General features: G+C 42.0%; 1 long non-coding RNA gene across 1 annotated transcript in view; it reads right to left on the bottom strand.

The window, feature by feature from the left end:
- LOC148214167 (uncharacterized) overlaps nt 1-24,538 on the bottom strand; it is a 65,140-nt gene extending 40,602 nt beyond the window's left edge. Inside the window, exon 1 of the long non-coding RNA XR_015798524.1 lies at nt 23,699-24,538. This is a non-coding gene — a long non-coding RNA (uncharacterized LOC148214167). The remainder of the gene's footprint in view (nt 1-23,698) is intronic.
- Between the last annotated feature and the right edge of the window lie 565 nt (nt 24,539-25,103).

Raw genomic sequence — 25,103 nt, 5'->3', positions numbered from 1 at the left:
CTGGGCTCAGGATTCAGCTGAACCAGATGTAAACTCTTGATCATGACCAAATGGGCAGCAGCTGAGAGAAGTATCTGGGGGTTGAGTCATGGCAACTGGACTTCTTTTCTTTTGGTTAGATATGTTTCACTGCTTGTCCAAGCTGCTTCTTCAGTCTAGAAAGTTGGTTAGGGGGGACCCCATACATGTCTTCCAGGGTGGCTGCGTTTCTCACTAACATGATGGGCTTGTTGAAGGAACAATAGGAGATGTGATTAGTAGAGTCTTTGGGATGTGGATGTTTTACTCCTAATTCCTCACTCATCCCCAAGTGGGTTGTTAAGTGCTGCCTCCCTGGTGAACTTGTGAAGTGGTCTTAATCTTCCTGGGGACTGATGAAAGAGCAGCATGAAAAATGGGAGACAAGTTGTGTCTGAGGCCTCCACCTCTACTGAGGGAAGGATTTTCCACTTTGGCATAAATGGATTCCTTCACTCCTCTCTCAAACCACCTATCTTCTCTGTCCAAAATGTGAACATTATAGTCCTCAAATGAGTGTCCTTTTTCTTTTAGATGAAGGTAAATTGCTGATTCTGGTCCTGTGTTGTTGCTCCTCCTCTGCTGGGCCATCCTCTTGTATAAAGGCTATTTGGTTTCTCCAATGTAGAGCTCTGAACACTCCTCACTGCACTGGATTGCATATACTACATTGCTCTTCTTATGTTTTGGTGTTAGATCTTTAGGGTGAACAAGCTTCTGTCTCAGTTTGTTAGTGGGTTTGAAAAACACAGGTATGTGATGTTTTCCAAATATCCGTTTTATCTTCTCCGACACATCAACCAAACGTATTTAACCAAGAGAAAAGAAGTCCAGTTTCCATGACTCAACCTCCAGATAATTCCACCTGGATGACTGAGATAAGCTGAGATAAGAAAATAATGCTGATGGAAGCCCATCAATATGATACTTATTTCTGAGTCCTCATCAATAATATCTGTGCACAAAAAGCAATTTCATTTAACAATTATTTCATTAACCCTGAAAGAATCTTAGTAAATAATATTGTGCTTATATACCATACACAAACTATGTATTTATTGGTACCTTGACTGTTAGATACAAACTCTATATTTACCTTCACTTATTGTCATGGAAGTCTAGTGGTTGCTAGGGATCCCCAGGTCTCCAAACTATGACTGAAGCAGCCACAGAATTGAGAAGCTGAGGACCACTTTGGTATAGTGGTTAAATTAGGACTGGAGAGGTCAGCATCAAATTATCGCTCACACATAATAATTACTGTTCATTTAGGATCTATCTCTATTTCTCCAATTATGGTGAGGATACAATCAAAAGAGGCAAAGGCATCTTGTACAAACTGCAATGATGAAAACATGATGAAATGTGTTACAACATAAACCCCAGCTTTTCTTACTTGTGTCCCAGTGTCACTTGTGTCCATAAGTCATGTGATTTGCACTGTTATGTCATGATAAACATTTTGCCATTCCACCCCCCTCCATGAATGCCTATGAGGTGGGAATTGTTTGCTGCTTTTAACTCCCAACTTCATGCCCTTCTGATGGGCTGCACTGCACTTCTGAGAACTGACAATATGGGTGGTAATTCTATGAGTTGAAATTCAACAGATCTGTGGGGTACCAGACTGGGGAAGCTGCCTTAAAATAAAGGTATGATGTAAATATAATAAGAGCATGCATATAAAAAGTTGGATTTTTTTTAAATTGAATCTGTTTGTCCAAAATTCATCTGGAGGATTATTTCTCAGCACAAATAAAACACAGGCATTTGTTTGTAGCACTAACAATCATTTAAAAGCCTAAGAGGAAGAACAATTTAATTGTAATGACACCCTTGCTAGTTTTTAAGTTCAATAGCTGTGTGGTCAGGCATCATTCTTTTACTCTGTGTTGTTGTCTAACTAACACAGACTCCACAGCTAACTAACAGTTTGTATAGCTTCCATTACCAAATAGTTTCCATATGCTCTACCTCTCCCAGTGTCTTGAAAGAAGCTGGACTCCAGTGCTCCAGCATGATGCATATTCTGCACCCCTAAATGTTCATCATACCCAAACAGTCAGAGATAGTACAACAACATGTATTAGCCTGATTTCTACCAAAGGGCAATACTCTCCAAGATTGTCAGTCTCACCATCTAAAAATATTGATAGTGATACTGCCTGCAGTTAAAAAGAAAAGATAAATCATCTGCTACTTTAAATAGCCTAATTTAATGAGTGATACAGCTAATTCATTCAGAGCACGGTCAAGGAAGAGCCTGTATCAGCCACCAGTTTTTGCTGTAATGTAGAGGTTGTCAGGATTTTTGCCATCCGTATCTAGCACATATGGACCTCTTATCCTAAGGCAAGTGTGAGCAGAAAGTAGATCTGGATCAAGCTTATCCAACTGACCCCTTGTATATGGATTAATTATATAGAAAGTAAGAACGCATGAAAAGCCCTGCTCAATCAGGCCAAGGATTCTATGTCACACAATGACCCTACCAGATGCAATCGAGAAGCTCACAGACCCATCTGGGCTACCATATCTGAACTGCAAAGCTCTGGGTGCCACTAGATGGCAGCAAATACATACAGAAAACTCTAATTGCTACCATCTAATGGTCTTCTGGGATTTTGCAACCTAGGTATAGTAAAGCTACAAACATGAATACCAGCACTCCTCCAGTACTACTCTCTAGCAGCTAAAATTTAAGATAAATTAAGTGTGACTCCAGAGGTAGCAAAGAACTCTCAAGATTAGTGTTCCTCAATAGCCTGATCTGCCAAGGAAGTGGCTGCTTTAATATGCTAAAGAGGTATTTTGTTTTTGCAAATATGTGTTGTGTAGCACCTCCTTGGAATACAGTACTTTGTATTGCCCTACCTTCTACCATGACTCCAGGGTCCTTTCCTGATCAGACACTGATAGCTCAAGTCCCAGCACTGTATATGTGAAGTCTGCATTTTGTGCGTGTGTGAATATACATCCCTTTACATTTGCTTACATTAAACTGCATTTGTCATTCTGATACCCATTCACACAGGATGAAAACAGAAACTCTGCAGAAACTCTTTTAGAGTGTACCAACAATCTACCATCACTCCTAAGTCAATACTATTTCTAAGCAAAATAAAAAAAGTATCTATCCAATACCAGTTCTTGAGGAATTCTCTTGTCTTGGAAGATAGATTCTAAATAGATGTTCATGAACAAAATTTCTCCTATTCTTTAAGGCCTAGAGGGAGTGCACGGAGGATACGCAGGCTTCTGTGAAAGGGGTTTTATACATTCCAGATGACAATTGTTCTGGGATTGTTCTGGGCCTTATGAGATACAGAATAGCTAGGCTTGGTACTTTTCACTTACACAGATTTTCCTTACTAAGATTTTGCATTGGTTGAGGTCAGAGAAGAGCCAATACTCTTTGTAAGGGGGTCGAGGGAGTGAGCTGAACTGTTATGTAGGGGGACAACCTGAAAAGCAGTAGTTTGGTTTAATGCATGGATTCCAATCACAAGGATTTGTGCCTGATACTGCTGTTCTGCATGAATTACTATTTCAATCCATTCGCTTGCTTGTATAATGGGGAAAATAAAGTGTTGGTACATTTGGATATCATACAGAGTGTTTTCTGGAGCTAGGAAACCCACGCAGAATTGTTAGGCAACATTTTAGCAATCTAAATGGGCACACAGACAAAAATTCTGTATGTGCTCATGGATTCCTTTCTTTTCCCCTATTACTAGGTGGATGGGGTATGGGCTCCATTTAATGTTAATAGAATGGTGAGGAGATAAAATTTCTGGACACTCTCCAATTCCAATCCGTTGCTTTCTGTTCTTCAGCCAGTTGCCATCTACAAGAGCACCTATGCTCTGATCCCACTTGGCTGTTGAGGCAGCCTAGAATTCATTGGTCAGGACTCTGTCCAAGATTTTTGAAAGTCTGCATGCTTGTTAACCCCCTCAAAACACACTAGTTCCTAAGAGGCAAGATGTACTTTAGCAGAAGCCATGCTCAGCAAGGCTCATGTTTCTGTATGTTTGATTATTTTCTTTTTTAATAATAGTTTCTATCTTTTTACCCAAAACAGATGTTAACTGGCCTAAAATTTCCTGTCTCCCCTCCTGAGACTTTTTTTAAAAATCGGAATCACATTGGCTATTTTCCAGGCCTGAAGACTTGCTCCAGGAATTCTGGGAGTTGTAGTCCCAGCATACCTAGAGAGCAAGAAGTTGGGAAAGGCTGAATCTTGGGAATACATTAGCAAAGAGTTCCAATTCCCAATTATTTAACAACAGCCACAACCCACCTCTCTCTTGCTCTAAATTATACCACTGAAATGAAGAAAAACTGGGTAGGCAAGCTTGAATTTAAGTAGGATTTGCACCTCTATTCAATTCTAGTAGATAAAGTCAAGTCACATTCAAATCAAGCTCAACTGCTAGTGACTGATACAGTTTCCTGAGAAGCATTAAGGAAGTGGTTCTTCTGGAAAGTGTTTTTCAACTTTTCAGTTTAGCCTGCAGATACTCAGAATAAATTGTTGGGCTCAGAATTCTGTAATTATATTTCCTTTGTGCCAGGATCCCACAAATGTGAAGTTTCCTCACGATTGAAGATATCCATTCTGAATGTTCTCCTTACAGAGACCAGAAAAAAAAAAATCCACTTCTAGCTTTTTCCCTGTTAAGGGAAACATGCCAGTAGGACTTGCCAGTTGAAACGGTGAACAATTTTACACAATTACACTTTTTTTTTAGATATGAAGTAAATTGAATCTTCCACTTTTCCAGCTTAAAAAGAATGATGCAGAGGCAATGGGATAAGTGATAAGCAAGCACTTTTCCAGTTAAAACCACTCAGTTCAGTTTGATTGGCTACTATAGCAATAGATCAAATAAATATATACATTTTTATTTAGACTGATTTTAATGAAATGATCTCCTTCAGTTTTAGTCATGCTTCTTATTTTAAGGCAGATTTTAAGTGTAGTTAGGTTAACATGGCTAATCAAAAACGCATGGGTCTTCAATTTTTATACAACTGTAAACTTCAATGTTTTGAGACAAACAAAATGTACGCATCAATTGTAAACTTGGATATGTAACCATGAACCCATTGATGGGCTGCAAGTTTGAATGCTATATTGAAACAGAAAAGGTACATGTCTCCTGAGAAGGTAGTCCTCATCAAAAAGTAGAATTGATGTATAGAGGCTGCCCAACCTGCTCAAGGCCAAAACAGAGGCTCTGAATATAGTCTACCTATTCAGATCAATTCTAGAACATGATTTAGGAAAACAGAGCTCTCTTCTGCTGGGGGGGGGGCAATACAGTGAGCCTTTGTTATTTCAGGAGTATGTATTTCTTTCTTCTTCAATTGAGAAAGCGGTCAGGGCATAAACACTGCCATGCTGCTGAAGCTTTTTATAGCCTCCCCCAATCTGCAGTGTCTAGAATTTCTCTAAAGGAACCAGCATCCAAGACAATGGAAGCCACCTCCCCTACCTGACTATCCATGTCCTCTTCCTCAAGCAAGGGAGAACAGGCTGGTTGTTTGCATAAGGAGGGCAGGAGAACATCATAGCACTCTCCTGACCATCCCTTTCAGCAACAGTACCCCCCACCTACCCCTGTGTCTCCAGGCTGTATCAACCTGAGTTTGAGTCCACCATGATCCATCATAGGCATCTCATCTTTGCTTTTCTTCTTGGTCTTTGTATTTTGACTGAGGCTGCCACTGGCTCAGACCATTTCCACAGCATTCCTAAAGTTCCCAGTAATCCTTTGCAAGCCCTGTTTGACTGATCTGCCCATCCTCTCCAATTTTTCACTTAAGACCCACTGATCCTCTTGGCAAATGTTGCTCAAGCCTTGTTATCTGTTACCCCCGTATTGCACAGGGAAGCAACAAAACCTGAAAGGCAAAAAAACTTAAGTGAAGTCTAACTATTTGCAGTGATACTGAAACAAAGCTCACTGCTCTTTCCAAATATTTATTTTAAAGCAAGTTGGAAGCAAACACTTCCTCTTTCAAATGCTAGCAGATTCCTTGGTCTCCCTCGCCTATTTTGGCATGTAGCAAGAGAACATTTGCTTTCAAACTTCCAAATGAAAAGCCACACTTTTTGAGACCTCACACATCTGATCAGTTCAATACCAGCCACAATAGTAAACATCTCACTTAATCCAAATGTATGTACTAAACATCTTATGCATCTCCCATCCACTTGCGGATTTGCATAACTTAAATCCAGATATGCGTTACTTTTCCAAAACAAGAAATTAACATCTAGCTTTGAAATAGTATTGCCTGAACTGACTGAATGGCCAAGGGAGGATTTTATAGGTTTGATTTTTAACTACGGAGAATCTTATGTACCTTTGTATGGATACTTTTTCCTAAAGCTACTGTTAGGCACTATTTTTCTTCCCCCAAAGACTGCAAAATGGATCATGGAGCAGCCAGATGATGTCCTAGCCAGTGTTCTAAAATTCCATTTTTAAGTTCAGTTTTCAAAGTGTGAGAGACCTTGGGAACAAGACAATTTACACATACGCACACACACACAGAGATACTTATTGCCACTTTTTTCTCTAATCACAAAATGACAAAGAAAGGCCTTTTTCTGTCTTGACTTTAGACATTATTGTGTACTGAAATCACAGTGAGTGAGAAAAGGCAACAGCAGCATTTGGAGCTGTCACACTTTACTTTGCTAATGCAGGTAAAAAAAAAACCTAGCTAATTAAAATTAAGGGCTTTTGATTTGGAAAGTCCATTTTTAGACTGACATACCATGATTGCCCTATCAGCTACTCTTTGTCAATATTAGTTACCTGTTGCATATAAAACAGCCAATTTGGTGTGTAGGGGTTAAGGCACCAGGCTAGAAACCAGGAGACCGGGAATTCTGATCCTGCCTTAGGCACAAAGCCAGCTGGGGGACCTTGGGCCAGTCAGCCTCTCTCAGCCCTAGGAAGCAGGCAAGGGCAAACCACTTCTGAAAAACGTTGCTAAGAAAACTGCGGTCTTGTCTAGGCAATCTCCAGAAGTTAACACTGTCTCAAAGGCACACAAAAAAAATTAATATATATTAAACTTATATAAATTATATAAACTCTATAGCCTCTTCTATCTAAAAGATTCTGATGGAGGCATGACACAAGGTTTATCATGCAATCTGCTGTCTTCACAGTATTCCAGAACATCAGTTGTATGACAGGCAAATGGCAGACATTCTCAATCAACATTTTCTCTGAGGCATGAACTTGAGCAATCAGCAGATCAGCAATCAGTTTGTATGCAATTTGGAAAGTCTTTAGTAGTGCTGAAGCAAACCATCATCATCTTGTGGTTTGCTTAGAGTTTTATCTTTTCCTGTATATGTTTTTATGGGAAGTACTTTTAAGATTCTCTCTATGATTTAAGAAACTGTATTTTTATTTTTTCTATCATTGATAGTTTTGCATGTAACTATTTAAACATAAAAAGGATTTTTTACATCTTCATTTTCCCCTTTCCTCAAGAAAGTCTGATTCTATTTATCTCTTGAGGGATGGATCTGTCTCTCCACAGAGGAGGAGAGGGAGGAGAGGCTGATTTCCCTAGCCATGCGACTCAACACTCCAGGGCCAGGAGGTGGCACTCTAGAATTTATGTCCATTTTTTAAATCATTTTTTCCCCTTGTTCTTGCCAGTAAGGTACACAGATTATGGAAGCCTTCTCTCTCTCATATGCCAGGGCTAGTGGGGAGAATGCAAGGTGTTTGATGTTACGTATATCCCCCTAGATAATAAGTAATGGCAATAAGAACTACCAAACTACCCCAAGCCAAAAGACTTGTATATCATAGAAGATGAACTGAGTTATACTTTGTATCAGATAGCTACCCTTCTCTGAGGGTCGTTCATATTTGCTAGAAGCTTTGGTCACCACCAGTAACAATCATGATGATTTGATTCTTTTTGGGTTATCTTGGGGTAAAAAAGGGGCAGTCTCTCTCCAGAGATTAGAGGCATTGTATCTGGGAAGAAGAACCCCATAGAGCAGACTTCTTCAGCTTTGTCCTGGTTGGGAACAAGGAAGCTGAACTTATCTGGAAGGCACCTCAATGTGTTGAGACTGCTATGCAGACCCAGAAAAAGAGAGACCAGTTATAATTGGTACTAGCATATCAGCCTACTGAAAAAATGGTTGATTTGAAATTTGAATACAGGTAGACCTCACTTACTGACTGCCTTGTGCAGTGACTGTTCGAAGTTATGAAGGTGCTGAAAAAATAACTGCCACCAAGGCACACATTTACGATCTCTGCAACGTCTCTCTCAGTGTGGTCTTCACCATTATGGTCAGTTAGCATGCATTGTCCTGTGCCTGACACATCTCCCTCCACGTCTTTGCAGAGCAGAGAGATGCTTAAACATGCAATCTCTTCCTGAGTTGCTTTTCTCCACAGCTCAGTGCTTCCCCAAAAGGTGCTAACCACAAGTTAACAAGCTCAGCTCTGTGATCTTAATTAGCTGGCTCACAGCTGCCTGTAACTGACAAGACAAATCAGTTTCTAAGTGGAGTGGGGAAGACACTAGGCAAAGAGCCTGCACCAGCGCATTCCTTTCAATGTGTATTCCCCATTGTGTGCCTGCTTACTCTCATGTAATCCCTTCCTCTCCAATGAATATAAATACAAATTAATTCCCTTCTTGCTAATTATCCCAGTGCCGGGTGAGCATTTCAAAGGGCAGGGGAGTGGGGGGAAAGGGAAGCTGAACTAAAATTGGAAGCACAGTTAAGGTCACATGATATTCCAATTAACAACCGTGTCCTGTAGTGACCAAGTTGCCAGTCCCAATTGTGGTCACTAAATGAGGACTACCTGTAATATTAACCATAATCTAATGAATATAACTATTTTCAAGGGTTCTTTTCTGAGTTATGAAACAAAAAGTGAACAAACCTAACTGAATAAATAAAAGCACTGCTCACTGCTAGAATAATAAATATGGCTTTTTTCTTTTGTGCTCTATTAATAATCACATTGGGGAATGAAAATAAAAAGAAGCTTTCCTTCAACTCTTACCACATAAGATTTGCTTTTAAATATTTTGGACTTAGGGTTTAAATTAAATAATCAATTAATCTACAAGTTAATTAAAATTTGCAGTCCTTTCATGCATCAAAATATTTTTTTCAGTATTACTGTGCAGGGAATTCACTTGTGTAGAACTTCTACACAGGACTAACACAAGAATCTGGAGTTAGTCTCACCTGTATAAATGGGAAAAGTTTAGATGCAGAGCATTTACTTCAAGCTCCCTAAATCCTCAATTCATTATAAACAGTAAATTCTAACAACTGACTGATTTTATTCTCTTATGATATCCTACTGGACTCCAAATTGTATTTTTCTACCTTTGGCTATATCTACTTGCAAAGTTAAAGTTAGCTTTAGATAGTTTGCAATAGCATGTATTTATCTAGAAGTAACCAATGTTTTTGTTCTGTAGGATCACTCAAGCTGGATTTCAATATACGGACATCCCTTCTTAGCCATTAGTTAGACTGCCAAAGTGTTATGGAATGTGTACAAAGATTCCAAAGTCAGAAGTTAAAAGAGGAAGAATGTAAGTGTATTAGCTCCGGGAACTAGATGGAATTATTGAGAAGGGAGCAGAACAAAATGGTAATTTATTCTCCAGGGAGAAGAAAGAGGTATCTGACTAGAACATAATTTTAAATGGGGCTGTATGTGAAAGTATAAATTGGCACAGCCTGTAAGATACTAAAAATAACATTATACATTTGTGAAGCTTTGTTGGCCTCCCATAATCCTACACTTCATTTTTTTCACAAAACCACAAATGATTTTAATTCACATTGCTCTTTATATGGGAATATACAGAAAACAGGGGCAACTGACCACCCACTCAGACAGTTGAATATTTTGTTCTTAGAGAACACATTACTGTAATGCACTAGAGTATTCCTACCAAGAATGAATTGATTGGTTGAGTCCCCCCTGTCTTGATTTCCCTCACTGACCACAAACCAGTTCATGAAAAGGAAAGGGTTCATCTTTCTGGAAGGAACTGACAATAGTCCTAGTTATCGAGTCCATCAAAAACAGGAAGCATGGAAAACCATCTTTTGGATAAGCCCAGAGACTACTGTGACAGATTCCATGACACGTCTTTACAAAATATTACCACCATTGGGATGATGCAAATTGCAGAAGCACTACCATAATCTGCATTGCAAAAATCCAGACAAACATTACATGGCAGTTTCTTTTCTTTTTTTTAAATCTCCTGGTTACCATCTAATGGCTGTATGGATTTCTATAGCCCCATATAATAACCCTAATCTAATTCTTCTAAAAGATGCCAGCTAGGAAAGGCTCTTGTATGGAGAGGACAGAACAAGATGAACTAAAACCTACAAAGCAGCCTTCTCCAACTTCATGACTATGTAATATATTACAGCTGCAAAACCTCCACACCTTAGCCGCAATGACTTACAATTGTGGAAGCTGTAGTCCTAACACAGCTAGAGGGCACCAGATTGGAGAAATCTGCTATAAGGCACAATAAATGGGATGATGATGATGACTGCTGGATGAAGACTGCTGGTCCAGTTGGTTGGTGGATGTTTTTTGACTTCCCAGTCTAGGGCTGACACAGAGTAACTGGCCCAAAGTCATCCGTGCATAAGTGGGGGAGGGGATTAGAACCCCAGTCTCTCTGTACTAGTCCAGTATCTTACTACACCACCCTGGCTGTCAATAATAGCATACTTAATGTGATTTGTGTTTATCGTTGTCTTTAAAAACCTTCACATATATAATTCCATCCCAAATCTTCAATATAGCATCAGATGACATCAAAGGTCCATACGTAATTCTTTTTTTAAAAAAATCCACTGGCCATTTCACATAGGCCCTCTACCACTGAAAATGTTCACGTTTTTTTAAAAAAGGAATAATCTATGTGTGAGAGCCAGCTTGGTGTAGTGGTCAAGGCACCAAGTTAGAAACCAGGAGACCATGAGTTTTAGTCCTGCCTTAGGTACAAAACCAGCGGGGTGACCTTGGGCCAGTCACACTCTCTCAGCCTTAGGAAGGAGGCAATGGCAAACCACTTCCGAAATCTTGTCAAGAAAACTGCAGGGACTTGTCCAGGCAGTCACCAGGAGTCAAAAATGACTCAAAGGCACCAACCCCCCCCCCAAAAAAACCTATGTATGGCAAAAGTTGTTTGTGTGCGTGTGTGTGTGTGTTTGAGAGAAAGAGAGAGTCTGCATGCATGTGTGAAGGTTTGGGCCACTATCCAGCTGGGCAACTGGTATTCTTAGCCAGAGGAAGAGTGTAAAAATGTTCCTAGCAGTGCAAAACTAAAAAGGCACTGCTGCTTACAGAGTCTAGATCAAAAACAGATGTGCTTTGAAAAGGTCCAAAAACAGTAATAAACACGGGATGCATGTTACAAATATTTCCCATGCCAAAGGTGGGGAGGAAGAATAGAATAAATATGCAAAGTTTTTGTTTGTTTATTTTTTGCGAGAAAATGGGATTGAAATAAATAGAAAATATGAAAGTAAAAATGTGTTTGATCCTTTTCCACTAATTACAAATATTTTTTCTCAGACACATTGAGACATTCTTGTGCATCCTAATTCTGTGATTTATTCAGAAACATCTCAGAGTTATTCCCAAAATAAGTAGGAAAGAAATGCAGTCATGCAGCATGATACTTAATGTATTTACTCACCAACAAACTCATGAAAATCCATTTCTTTTACTTTGTAATAAGATTGGCAAGGCCATTCTGTTTGATTTCAATCCTTGAGGATTTATTTATTCTATATATTGTCTTTTCTCTAAAGAACTCAAAGCTAGATATGTTATGGTTGTCTCCTCTGTTATTTAATCTCCGCATAACAACCCTTCTAGGTTGATTAGGCAGATATAGGGACTGGGTTCACCCATATCATAGCATTTGTTGTTAGCTGGTTTTGGCTTGATGTGACTAATATGTGGCATGTCAGGAGTACCTGAGAAGTACCCTAACTGCACCTGTTGCCATACAAACTTTCCTCCTTGCTGGAAGGAAAGGTAAAAGGAAAGGGAGCCAATCTTTCTTTTCTTACCAGGAAAGATGAAGATATCACAAATATCACACAGAGGGCTCTCCATGAAGGCCAACAGAAAGAGGCCTCTGAGAAGGACAGGTCACAGAAAGTTGTCCAGAAGCAGAGGAGACAAGAAGAAGACCCCAAGGAGGAAGAAAGTTCCCCAATGGAAATAATGTAAAATTGGAAACATGTAGCAAGAAAGACTGGACAAACCAAGAAAAGGTCTGTGTCATTAGACAGGACCAACTGGTTTGATGTTGGATGGACAAGGAAGGCAAAGTTCAACTACTGGAGATAGTTCTATCACTCCAACCTCTCCAGAGCAGTAGAAAAGGTTATGCTAAGCAATCAATAGAATCAAAGCTCTTCACAGAGGAGGAAAAAAAATGATGACAGGAATTAACTGTTGCAAAGGACAGAAACAGCTATGTGAGGACTAAGCAAGCTCTTGCAAGAAGTGTATTGTCTTCCTGGTGTACATATCCTAGGGATTATGGAAAGAGAATTATCCCTAGGGGACTAATAACAGTGCCAAGAGAGCATAAAGACTTTAAAGGATTACAAGTGGCTACAGAGCCATAGGTAAAAAGGTGAGGGAAGTGGATACAAGGAGTGATTTCACCCAGCCTCCACCATTAATGGTCACGTGACAGAAAGGAAAAGAAGATCCTGAAAGTGAATAATTGGCTTAGAAGCTGATGTTGTCATGACAGATTTGAGTTGTTAGACCATTATTAATATAAAGGACTTCCAGGGATGGATGGATTGCATCTCATAAAGGTGGGAGAAAGGTGCTTAGCAAGAACCTTGTTACCCTTACCTGAAGGGCTTTAAGCTAAATTGGAAGCAGGGGGGAGAAAAAGATGCAGACTCAAGTAGAAAAGTATTGGGCATTAGGAATGTGGCTGCATATGATAATGGAGGAGACACAAGCAAGAAAAGGATATTTCCAAACCCCCAACATTGTCTATAGAGAGACCAGTTACGGTGACCTTCCCAGTCTCCCAGGTCTGTATATCAATTGACAGAATATGGGCAACAAACAAGAGGAACTAGAAATCCAAACATGAGAAAACAAATATGACCTGATACGTATCTCAGAAAACGAGGGGGATGAGAGACATGACTGGAAGAACATGAAGGAGATTTATTTTTTAAAAAATCAAACACAATGAAAAAGGAAGCCAAATGACTTTGTACGTAAAGAAACTGTATGCTGGTGAAGAAACGTATGACCTTGAATATGTGAGTCCTGTTAAAAGCATCTGGTTAAGATTAAAAAGGATAGAAAAAACAAAAGTGATATCATTGTTTCTACAGGCTACCTATACAGGCAGATGGGGTAGATGATGCCTTCTTAAACCTATTCACCAAGTTCTCAAGCAGACAAGCTATCATGATAATGGGGGGTTCAATTACCCCAAAGCCTGCTGGAAAACTCATTGAAAAGTTAGTGAATGCAGGGGAGGGTGCTGGCCCATTCACTACACATACAATACAATGACAGATACGGAGCTCAGAATGAAATCCCTACAGTCAGAGAAATAGCTTCTCAGTTTGCTTCCCTTTGACTTCCCTCCATCGGGAGAGCAATGAAGCATCACCTGCAGGCACAGAACAAAAGACTACGTGCCCAGGAGATGGAGGGCAGAATTGGAGGGCCAGAAGAGCGGTTTAGCCATGCCATCCAAGTTTTTCCCATCCCACCCCCCACCCCCATTTTTACATTTTCAAAGGATTTGATATTCTCATATACATATTTAAGCAAACATTTTCAGAGAGTTAAAAAACAACTTCTCTCATTTATTTATGTTACTTACTTGTTAGGTTTATATCCCACCTTTTCTCCAGGAGCTCAAGGTGGTATGCAGACCTCCTCTTTTTCCCTACAACAAAACTCCAGTGAGGTAGGTTAAGTTGTGAATGAGTCACCCAGTAGCTTCCCTAACTGAGGGAGGGTTTGAAGCTGAGTTCCCTCATCCTTGTCCAATACCTTAACAACTCCATCACAGTGACTTTTTCAACCCATGTCTAGGCAGTAAGATGCACGCTGTGAAGTTCAGCCATAGAGCGAGCTGCCTTTGGCACTGGGAAGTAGTCAGCTCCCCATCCTATCCCTTTTTGATGCCATAATGGCAAATCCTTAGCAGTGTGGGACAATCGCCCATGCACACAAACCCTCCCATGCCTACCAAAGACATTCCTTGGGAAAGGACACAGTTGTGCTCATGGTTATGGGTATTCATTAGGGCTGGTAAGGAATAAGCCCTGAGAGGCAAAACCCTTCCACACATTATTGGCATGACCAATGGCAATATCACCCTGCACTCTTCTGTCCTCTGCCAGGTGATGTTGATTGTGAGGGCACTAATGGCTTCCCAGTGAGTGGCATTGGATGGTTATCACAATCTCCATACTAGTCATGTTATGTCCTTTGCTGTCACAGATGATGTGTATCTCAACTACAGCATCTTCTTCTGCACATTACCACTCAGCAGCACTGTTTAGAGTTACCTGGATCATTCTGGAGAATGATTGACCAGATGGTCATCTGCTGGGTCATAACGATAAACTTACCAAACATCTAGAGGGCAACAATCATTCACCTTTACACAGAGCTAGATATTGGCTGGACAAGTCCAGCAGAAAAGGCAGAGACAATATCTTCCAGGGTTATCTGGGACTGAATTGAGTCAGTGCTTTTTGAGGAAACAGACAGAGTTCTCTGCAGTATTAGCTCCACTACCTGCGGTCTGAACCCCTGTCCCACATGGTTGATGAAAGCTGTCAGAGAGGTGATGGGAAGCTGAATAGGAGGAATGGTGAATGCATCCTTGAGAAGGAGATAATGCCACTTGCCTTGTGTCCACCTCAGGAAGCCATCCCTTAAGCCAGCTCTTTGGGATAACTGTTGGCCTATCTCCAATCACCCTTTCTTATGCAAAGTTGTTGAGAAGGTAGAGGGGCTGCAGTTGCAGAAGGCTCTGGAGAAAATGGATTATTTGGACCTTTTTCAATCAGATTTCAGGTCAGGGTACAGAACTGGTCACTCCTGTGGGTGCCTGTAGTTGAACTGGGATATTCATGTATTCTTTAGGCAAAAGCAGACAATCCAACATGCTGATTAAGGAGGATGTCAGAGGACATTAGCAGCTATTGGTAGGTACTCTTAGCCAAGTCAGATAGAGTTTAGGAGGCAAGAAAAGACAATCTATTTTTGATTTTATTTAAAAAAAACATTTGAAGACAATAACTACATAAAAGAAAAAAGGTGAAAAAACCATGGTGGATGAAGAATAAATTATCAGTAAATAAAGGATTTACAAGTCCTTTATTTAATTAATTTAATTAATTACAAGATTAATTAATCTAAAATTAATTAAATGTATAAAACCAGCTTCATTGTATCATCTTAAAATATAACATTTCTACAAAACTCTAAACATTAATATTAGTATTGATATCACTGTTATTTTTCATTGTTCCAAAAATAAATACATATAATCATATAAAAGGAAAAACAAGGAAAAGAGGAAAAGATTGAAAAAAGAAAAAAACATTTTAATAAATAAATAAAAGTAAAATAAATAATAGAAAGGAGAAAAATCTGTAAAAGCTATATTAAACTCTAAATTCCCTCCCATTGTACCATATTGATATATAGGGGAGCCATTCTTGCTTAAATTTAGTCAAACTATGCAAACTGTTCTGGTTGTATAGTGTTAATTTTGCCATTGCTTCATATTCCCCAAGTTTGGTTTCCCAGTCTAGTATTGTCGGCAAAGTGTCTCTTCCAGTGTTGGGCCAAATTTGTCCTTGCAGCCATCAGCATATGTCTTAATAAACTGTATTTTTAAAAATTTGTTCTAGAACAATTTGCAGTAGGAAAAACAGGTTTCAGTTCAAGCTTTCTTTTTAAACTCTTTTGAACAATGCTGTATATTTCTTTCTAGTTTTTTTACATGACATGATAAAATGTTCCTTTTCTATCACAACATTTCCAACATTTTTTATTACATGATTTATCTATTTTTGTAATTATGGATGAAGTTATATACCATCTGTAAAACACTTTGTACCAGTGTTCTCTTAAGGAAATCAACCCTGATTGCTCATTGGAACGATTGATAACGAAGCTCAAGCTCAGATACTTTGGTCACCTAATGCGAAGAGAGGACTCTTTGGAAAAGACCCTGATGCTGGGAAAGATTGAAGGCAAAAGGAGAAGGGGACGGCAGAGGATGAGATGGTTAGATAGCATCACTGAAGCAATGAGCATGAAACTGAGCAAACTCAGGGAGTCAGTGAAGGACAGGAAGGCCTGGCGTGATATGGTTCATGGCGTCACGAAGAGTTGGACATGACTTAACGACCAGTGTTCTCTTAAATTATAGTATGGGCTAAATGTTATTGAGTTTTTCCATGAGTTCTTCCATTGTTGTACTGTAATGTAATTGCTTCCTTAAAACTTATTTGGAAAAGACAATATTGAGCAGTGTTAAAGTAAGACACAGCAGTACATCACACACTCAAGAGCAATCTGGAAAAACTAGTAGAAAGGGAAGTCTATACATCACTCCAGTGTACTCTAGGGCAAGGTTTTTCAGTAGCTATCAGCCCAAGCAACCCTGCTGTTGCCCTGGACAGCTACTCTGCTTTACGCCACCATGGTCCTTTCAGTGCAGACACTTCCCATTGAATGCCTTCATCAGTGCTGGAGAGCACAGCAGCCAGTATCTCACTAGTTTTGGGGATGAGGACTTTCCTGGGTCAAGCACAGAGCTCATTGTCAGTGAAACTGTCCATGTTCTCCATTAAAATGTACCAAATATTTGGGGAGCAGTCTCTCTCTCTCTCTCTTTTTTTTTTTTACTAGTGCTACTTGCGGTACCTTTCCTGGATGCCAAGATTAAAGGAGGGGTTGGAGACTCCAGGATATCACCTATGCATCTGACCAAAAGGTCTGCTAAGAACGGGTTGTGCAATGCACTTTACATCCCGCAGTACTGGAAGGGACCATAGTCTGTACCTTCCAATGGCCACCTCCTTTTCAAAAGAACATGCTTGATCCCTGTCATACTGTGCACGGGGCTTCTTCCTAAACCAAACTGATAAGCAACTTCCCAGGTGGATGCCTACACTGCAAGCTGTCCCAGTGTTATTGCTCCTTTCTCTCCACTGAGATTGGCTGGCAGAGTTTTGTTTCTGCAGATGCAGCCAGAGCTGGTGTGCAATCTCAGATAGGGAGTCCTGTCATCCTAAAATAAGCTATCCAGAGCTTGTGGTCCCAAATAATTAGCCACATCCATGTGGGGTAAACTGAGCAGCAGTGCTGCTGTGGGAACAGTTCTCTCACTTCACTGAAATGCAGCCTGCCTTCACCTTTAACTTGCAGAGAAAACCCCAAATTCTCCACAATGTCCGTCTTCAACTTACCAAGTGCTATGCTGTGATATATACCACTTCATCGGCCTAGAATGCCTCCTACTCATTCACATTTGCAGTGACAGATACAGCTTGGAGGTCATTTGTCACCTACCAACCCCAGCTGCCTAGAAGGAGACTCGGCCATAGATTCTGCTTGGTTCTTCATGGCTCTGTCTGCTCATACTGACCCATGCCATGTCCTACAATGGCAGGGTAGAGAGTCATGCAGGACTGACATTGGAATGCACTCTCCCTACTGTGCAGTATTGGAAAGGCTGTACTCTTGTGAAAACACAACTGTTTCCATAGTGACCTAAACCTCTTCTGTTGGTTGCCTAGCAACCTAGTTCACAGCCAGATTCCACTGTAGTGCTTCCTACAAGGAACGAGCTAGGCACAGCCTCCAAACTGGCATACCGTTTCTACTGATAGCTCCTGGTAATGCTGGAAAATCGGTCCCTCACTCTGTTATGGAGCACAGACATACACTGATGGAATTCAGTACGTACGTGCACTAACTAGTATGTGTAATTGAACATGTAATTCAACATCTCTACTCATTCAACAGTTCATTGGGCACTGTTTCATCTTTTTCTGCTATTAAAGTCCAGCTGCTATCCTCCTGCTTCCAGTTGGATTCCTCCATGTAATGACTTCCACAGCCACGCACACTCACAGCTGCACACATGTATGTAAATGTGTGTTCAGATGCACACAGAAATGTAAATATTTATGTACTTATTCCTATTTATATTTTCTCCTATTTATATGTACATGAACCCATTCACAGGTATATCTGCTGTAATGAACCCCAATCAAGTTTATTTGTCAGAGTTCCGGTATGCCAGATTCACTCTGCAGAGGTTTAGCATGTAATCTCTGCAGTAGTCCAAGACCAGTACTAGTCTCAGCTGCTGTGGACTATAGTAAGTGCACTGCCTGGGTACACCAGATATCACTCCTTTCCTGTGACCACTTGAATAATGGCCCTGAAGATCAGTGAACTTCGGAAACCACTCAAGTATACATAGGATTGCCCATATTCTATGGACACCCTATCCCAAAGAATGGGGGGGTGCCATGTTTTTAATGGGAGTGCCATGTTACATAGCTATTGTGCTGATGACGATTCCGCATTGTTACTAAAACCAGAAGAAGACATATGCATCAAAAACACCCCTGGGGTACTGGAAAAATAACAACAACCATGAAGAAATTCAAATGGAGATGTGTGCTTGCTGCCAGTGAGATACTGTATATTGGTGGAACAAGGCAAGTAAGTGTGTTGATATCTGCCTGCACTACCCTTTCTAGCTTCAGTGGAACAAATGCTGTGTTCTACCCTCCAGCTCCCAACATTTTCTTCATACACCCTGAATCCAGCTGCATCACATTCCACATTTGTAGGACTGTACTGTTCAGACCTAAGCAAGTCACCTTGGGTTCTGTTTGCCTTTTCCATGATGGCATGGTCCATGACCTCTTTGCTGGAGGATATCCATCATTTCTCCCAAGAAGCACTGATTCTTGTTGCAGTTGTGCCAAGGTCTGACAGTGTTATGGTAATCCTACTTCTTGTTGTTTGCTGGGTTGTATACAAGGTGCCGAGTCATGGTTGAACTCATGAATAAGTGTCCATCTAGGGTTGCCACAGAATGATGTCTCTGGATTTTGCTTCCTAGTCAGCTCTCCGTGTGCAAGACCCATAATGCTGGCAAGTGGCAGTGGCTGCTCCACAACAGGGAAGGCATGTCATACTAGTCCTGTTGTTTCTATTTTTAGGAAGGCAGCCTAGCCACCCTGATACCGTGCTCTGGAGTCCACTCAGATCAAAGCCTTAGTTCAGGTGTGATAAGAGAACAGGTGACTAAAGAGCAGCTTTCTTCCACAAACACTTCTCTTGCCATACCTCCAAACTCCGGCATCCTGGGGATCTGCTGCCAGATCTGACAAGGGTGGGAGGAGAGGTGACTCGGTGGTGAAGTAGGAGAACACTGACTCTCCTGCTGCTAACCAGGGACCAGCCCTCTGCAGCTTCAGGTTGCCAGAAGGAGCAGGGCAGGTCCCCTGTGGTCAATTTTACCTTGATGATCCAAAGTTTTATGTCTACAGAAGATGGAGAACACTATTTTAAAACTAGAACAGTACGAACTAAGTGCAGTTTGTGATGCATTTGGGGATAAGTGAAGATGTCAAATGTTTCATTTTTCCTGCAATTGTTAACAAGGTATCTTCTTGCTGTGGTTAATGGAAGAGCCTTTGGCGACCCAGCCAAGTTCCAGTTCCAATTAGTTTTCTCATTCACTAGTGATATGTAGTGCCTTTATAGCATCATCCAGCCAACAAGGCAATATAAAACCTATCCTCATCACTGTTGTATCAGAACAGCAATGACTGAATGACACTAAAAATCATTAGTTAGATTACCTCTGTTAAAGAGCAATGAAGAGCTCTTTACGTCCTTATGTCCAACTGGTAAAGATTTGAACAGCAATTCAGTTGCAACCTCTGGATCTTGATTTTGAGTAACTCTGCAAAATTTGAAACTACCCTATGTTTGGCAGCAAAGTAATACATTTGACTGAAGGTACACAGGGAGGATAACTTAAACTTTCTTCACCCGTCCTTCAAGAGCTTGTGGTGGCGGAGTTTTTCTGAAACAGCCCTTAGCTCCTCGGGTGGCCAAAAGGAAGTGTTTTGTTTTTCTTTTTTATGTCATATGACTTTTTTCTAAGAGCTGTTATTCCATAATTACTTGTTTTCTTGTTGCTCCTTCATGGGTATAATGTAAATTGTCATCAGCAGTGAAATGGCTGTGGGTGTACACATACACATACATAGAAAAGGGCCTTTTTAGAGAAAGCAAGGCTTGCACACTGCAAGTATGTTTTTCTTCAGCTCTCTTTCACGCTTGCCTTATCTTGCCATTATTAAAGAAAAAACAAATTTCTTTTTCAGGGACTTAACACCGGCATGAGAAATAAATAGTCCACCCATCATTGCTGGTGGTATCAGGGCAACGTAAAATCATTATATTAAATTCTGCACACAATGTCTCCAGGAGAAATTGTAGGGTTGACTAAACCACAGAACCTCCTCACCCCTCACCAAAAAGGAAAAGAAAAGAAAGGAGGAGAAAGGAAAAACAGGGAAAGAAAGAAAAATTAGTCCTTTCAAGACCATGTTTAATAAAAGGTATTTTCTCTTTCATGCAGTTAGTGGAGGGAAAACCTGAAATTACAATCAGCATTGTTTGTGTTGGGTTCAACTCTGCTGAAATCAAGCTTCATTTGCAGAAAATAGAAGAGCCCGTTGAAAGTTTTCTTTTCAACCTGCTGAAGCGATTGTGTCGGTGGGGAAGAAGGGAAGCTAGGAAATGTCATGAACTCCACGCCCAAATAATTTGATCTAGTGCAATCTGGAAAACTGATTTCTCTCTTTCCACTGGAAAATTGGGTTTAAATGCCAGAGAACGAGAAGGAGCGATGCCAGGCGCCCAGCCAGTTCGTCCTTACAGAGCGGGGGTCGGTGTTGGTTCAAGGCAAGAGTTTGCCCCGCAGGATGTCTCTGGCCTCCAGAGATGCAGCCCGGCTGGCTGACAAGAGCGGCGATCCAGCAGGCGAGGCCGGGCGGACAGGCAAGAGTCGCTTGCCTTTCTGGCTCCAGCTGCCACGGAGGGTTTTCGGGCGTCAGTGAAAAGATCCCGGGTACCTCTCTGGCCTTCATTCAGGCCAGCCCTTCCTTCCGGGAGGGCTGCTGCTGCTGCCGTCACCCACCCCCGAAGGAAGGAAGGAAGGAAGGAAGGAAGGAAGGAAGGAAGGAAGGAAGGAAGGAAGGAAGGAAGGCAGGCAGGCAGGCAGGCAGGCCGCAGGGCTGAAGCAGAAGCGCAGCAGCCAACCTTGCCCCTCACGCGCTTCGCCCAGAGGGGCGTCCTTCTTGCCAGGGAGATTCAGGGCAACGGAGCCACCGGAGGGCTGTCTACGCACTTAGAGGAAGTGAAGAACAAATGCGCGAGAGAAGCACCGAATCACTTTGTCCCCAAGAAAGTCCGGCGGATGGATGGATGGATGGATGGATGGATGGATGGATGGATGGATGGATGGCAATGGCTTGGCTGGCCCTCAGTGGGTCCTTCCTGGTGCGGGGGTTTGATCACCAAAAGCTGAACCCGTCGCGCTAAACAAGAGAGGATCTGCTTTAATCTCAGTTTTTGGAAGCTGCAACTGACCTGGGCTCTCCCATCACACTCAGCCACAAACTACGGTTTACAAATCAGTACAGGCTAAGGGACACGCAAGTAAGCCACCTTATGATTTAGTGCGATGAATGAATCCGGCAAAGGAACCAAAAAAGGCGCAGGAATGAGAGTCTACAGGGACTTCGCCAAGGCTGCACAAGCAAAGGAACTGAAAACTCTCCTTTTTCCAATGCTTCATCCTTAAATCCAGTTGAGTTCAGCGGGATATACGACAGGTATATAGTACAGGTGTTTAGGATTATAGGCAGCAGTTCTGGAAATAAGCCGCGTCAAACGGTTGCATTGTCAATCTGGACCAGGTGGAAAACAAGCAAGATAAGCCATTTCCTGACTGGTGATTTATAGAGTCCCCACCTAACGTTGGGATGATGTGAAGCCTGGCCTCGCTGTTATATGGAAGGACAAGGCTTGGATAACCTTCCAACTCTCTAGCGCAGTGTTTCTCGACCGTGGCAAGTTTAAGACGTGTGGACTTCAACTCCCAGAATTCCCCAGCCAGCATGCTAGGGGACATGGCCAGAATCTGTGATGATGGGGGTGGAGGTGGAAGTGGCTTTATTCGGATCCACTTGGGGTCCAAGTATTCAAGCCCTTCTCTGGCTACCTTCGAGGCTGAGTGATGGTGCCGAGATGAGATTCGGTATCCCTGGTGCAGGTTTAGGCTCCTTGCAAGGGGCTAAGCACTTCCCGGATCACACCTGCCAGGCCGTGTGATTTGGGCTTGAATATGCGTGCTTCCAGTTGCCTGATCAATTAGTCTATCCATTTGAGAGATGCCAACCCGCTGGCATTCTGCAGGTCCAGCTTCCGATCCCCTGGCGCAAGGGACTGCCCTCGAATTGAAGTCCAACACATCGAGCCAGGTTGGCAGCGCTACCCCATCCCAGTAATCTCTTAGCATTTCAAATTAATAGGACCTGCCCTATATATACAAAAATCTCCTGTGGCCTTCTAAAAACCTGCCTCAGATTCCCACTGTACCTCCGAGGTACTTTTGGTAGACTTCAACTGGTCTCAAATGAAATCCGGGTTCAAGTTCGCACCCTGATTCTAAGTGTGAAACCGTGCCACGGAACGTGCAGTTCTATCCAGCCGGTCTGCCTACACAGTGCAAACTCATCGAAGGCATCCTTGCTTGAGATAATCCCACTGTATTTAGTGGGTCTACCACCCAGGTAAGGACGCAGCCCCTATTCTGGATTTGCTACTAGGGAAGGCCAGGACGCGGCATTCCTCTCCCCGCAATCACAGGCATCCCCACAATTTGACAACCAGCGCGCCAGGTTTAAGCATAAGGCGGGGGGGGGGGGGGAGGACGGAACCAGCATTACAACAATTCATGTTGACATCATCCCCACCTTCTTCACCTTGTTTTTCTTCTAGACCTGTTGGACTTCCTCCCCTGTAATCTCTAGCCAACAGACGGCAAGCGATTATGGGAAGTGCGAGCCAACGCGTCTCCCGTTGGGGAAAGTCAGCGTCGGAAGTCAGATTTCCGCTCCCAGAGTCAACGCTTTCGTATTTGTAGAGTTACCTCTCAATCTAATTTACAAATAGGTCCCATTAACTTCGAAAGGATCTATTTTTAAGTTGACATACCGAGGAGACGGAATAATTTCCCAGGAGAAAACTTTGGGGGCCAGCAAATAAACACTGCACGGAGGAAAACACGTCTCCTACTCAGTCGTTCGACGTCCGGGTTACGCCACGACCACGGCGCCCCAAAGTATCTCCAGCAAGGAAAAGACCTCGAGATCCGAAGTGACCGCGCCTGGCTGAACCTGCAGGAAACCGCTTCCGAGCCCCACCAATCCAAGCGGGGGAGCAAAAACTGCGGCCCCAAGAGGCGCCGAGCCCAAAAGGAGACTCACTGATCTGAAGGCGAGGAGAACTGGGCAGTTCCTCCTCCAGCCGGGAGAAACGGTCCTCGCGGAGCGCAGTCGTGTAACTGTCAGCCCCAAAGCGGGTCCGGCGAAGTTGGCAGTCGGGGTGCCCCTTCGGCGGGCTTCGCCCCGCACTTTCAACCACTCGCCCTTCCCGTTTCGGGCGCCCTTTCCCCGCGGCCCTTCACCTTCTTCCCAAAGCTTGCCGGGGTTGAAGAGGGACCGCCCTGGGAGCGAATCAAAAGTCAGCGAAGGGAGCCCCGCGTCGTCCGTGAAATCAGCTCGAACAGAGAAAGGCCGAGAAGGGACCCTTCTCACTCGCGGCCCCTTCGGTCAGGCAAGCCCCCCCCCCCCGCCTTCGTTTATTTCCTGCTGATCGGGGAGCGATTAGATTTCCTGTTGTTTTCCACTCAAGGTCTGATCAGCCGGCTGCTAAAGTCCCTTTGGTGGGAAAATAGGCCGAGAGGTGGAGATGGGCCTAAAAGGGACTTCAGCCTCGCAGGTTTCTCTTGGAGCATCATCCTGCTGCTTGCTCTCTAGGGCTAACTTGCCTCCTTCATTTCACCTTCAGAAAGCGGCCAACCCATCCATCACTTTGTGTTTAGCATACAATGTGCCAATGAATGCCGTGTGATGTTGCAGGAAATAATCATACTAAAGGGCAAGCACAGATGGATATGATTATTACCAGTTTCACTGACTTATAAGGGACTTACTTCTGAGTAAATATCTATAGATTGGTGTTTTTAAGCTAGCATCCTATGTGTACTTATTAGGGAATCCATCTTACTGACTTCTGTAGATAAGACAATTTACCTACAAGTAGGACCCAAGGACCCAACTATATTATTATTATTATTATTATTATTATTATTATTATTATTATTATTATTATTATTATTATTATTTCTCTTTCTTAAATACTAATAAACTCTATGACCTGAATGCCTGTGTTCCCCAATGAATGGCATCCTTTTCAGCTGAACCCTACCCTCATTTCCCCATTAAATAAGTTATTGGCCCATCTTTAGTTTCTAAAATGTCATATAATTTTCATTACCTAACTCTTAGTCTATATCTCATCATGGGAGGGCAGAAATTGTGGCAATTAGTTGCCAACTTTTATTTATAAGATATACACACCCCTCTCATTGTTTTAAAAAATGGTTAGAGGAAAAGATCTCTGTGAAGGCTCAGAGGCTCCCCCCCCCCATAACATCTGTTGGATTGCTAACAAAGCATTGTTGCATAATTGCTAATGAGATTTAAGTAATGACTTTTCTCTCTCTTTTTTTTTTTTTGAGGCAGTTGCCTGAATTTAGCAATCTTGCCTGCCTATTGCCGAGAAACTGATTGCAGAGGAAGCCATGAGGATCCACTCTTTGTGACCTCA

The sequence above is a fragment of the Python bivittatus genome, unplaced genomic scaffold (genome assembly GCF_059951505.1).
Source record: "Python bivittatus isolate LINGU-HERP-01145 unplaced genomic scaffold, Pbiv_v1 ctg000700_np1212, whole genome shotgun sequence".
Taxonomy (NCBI): domain Eukaryota; kingdom Metazoa; phylum Chordata; class Lepidosauria; order Squamata; family Pythonidae; genus Python; species Python bivittatus.
This window is presented reverse-complemented; position numbering and strand designations above follow the sequence as displayed.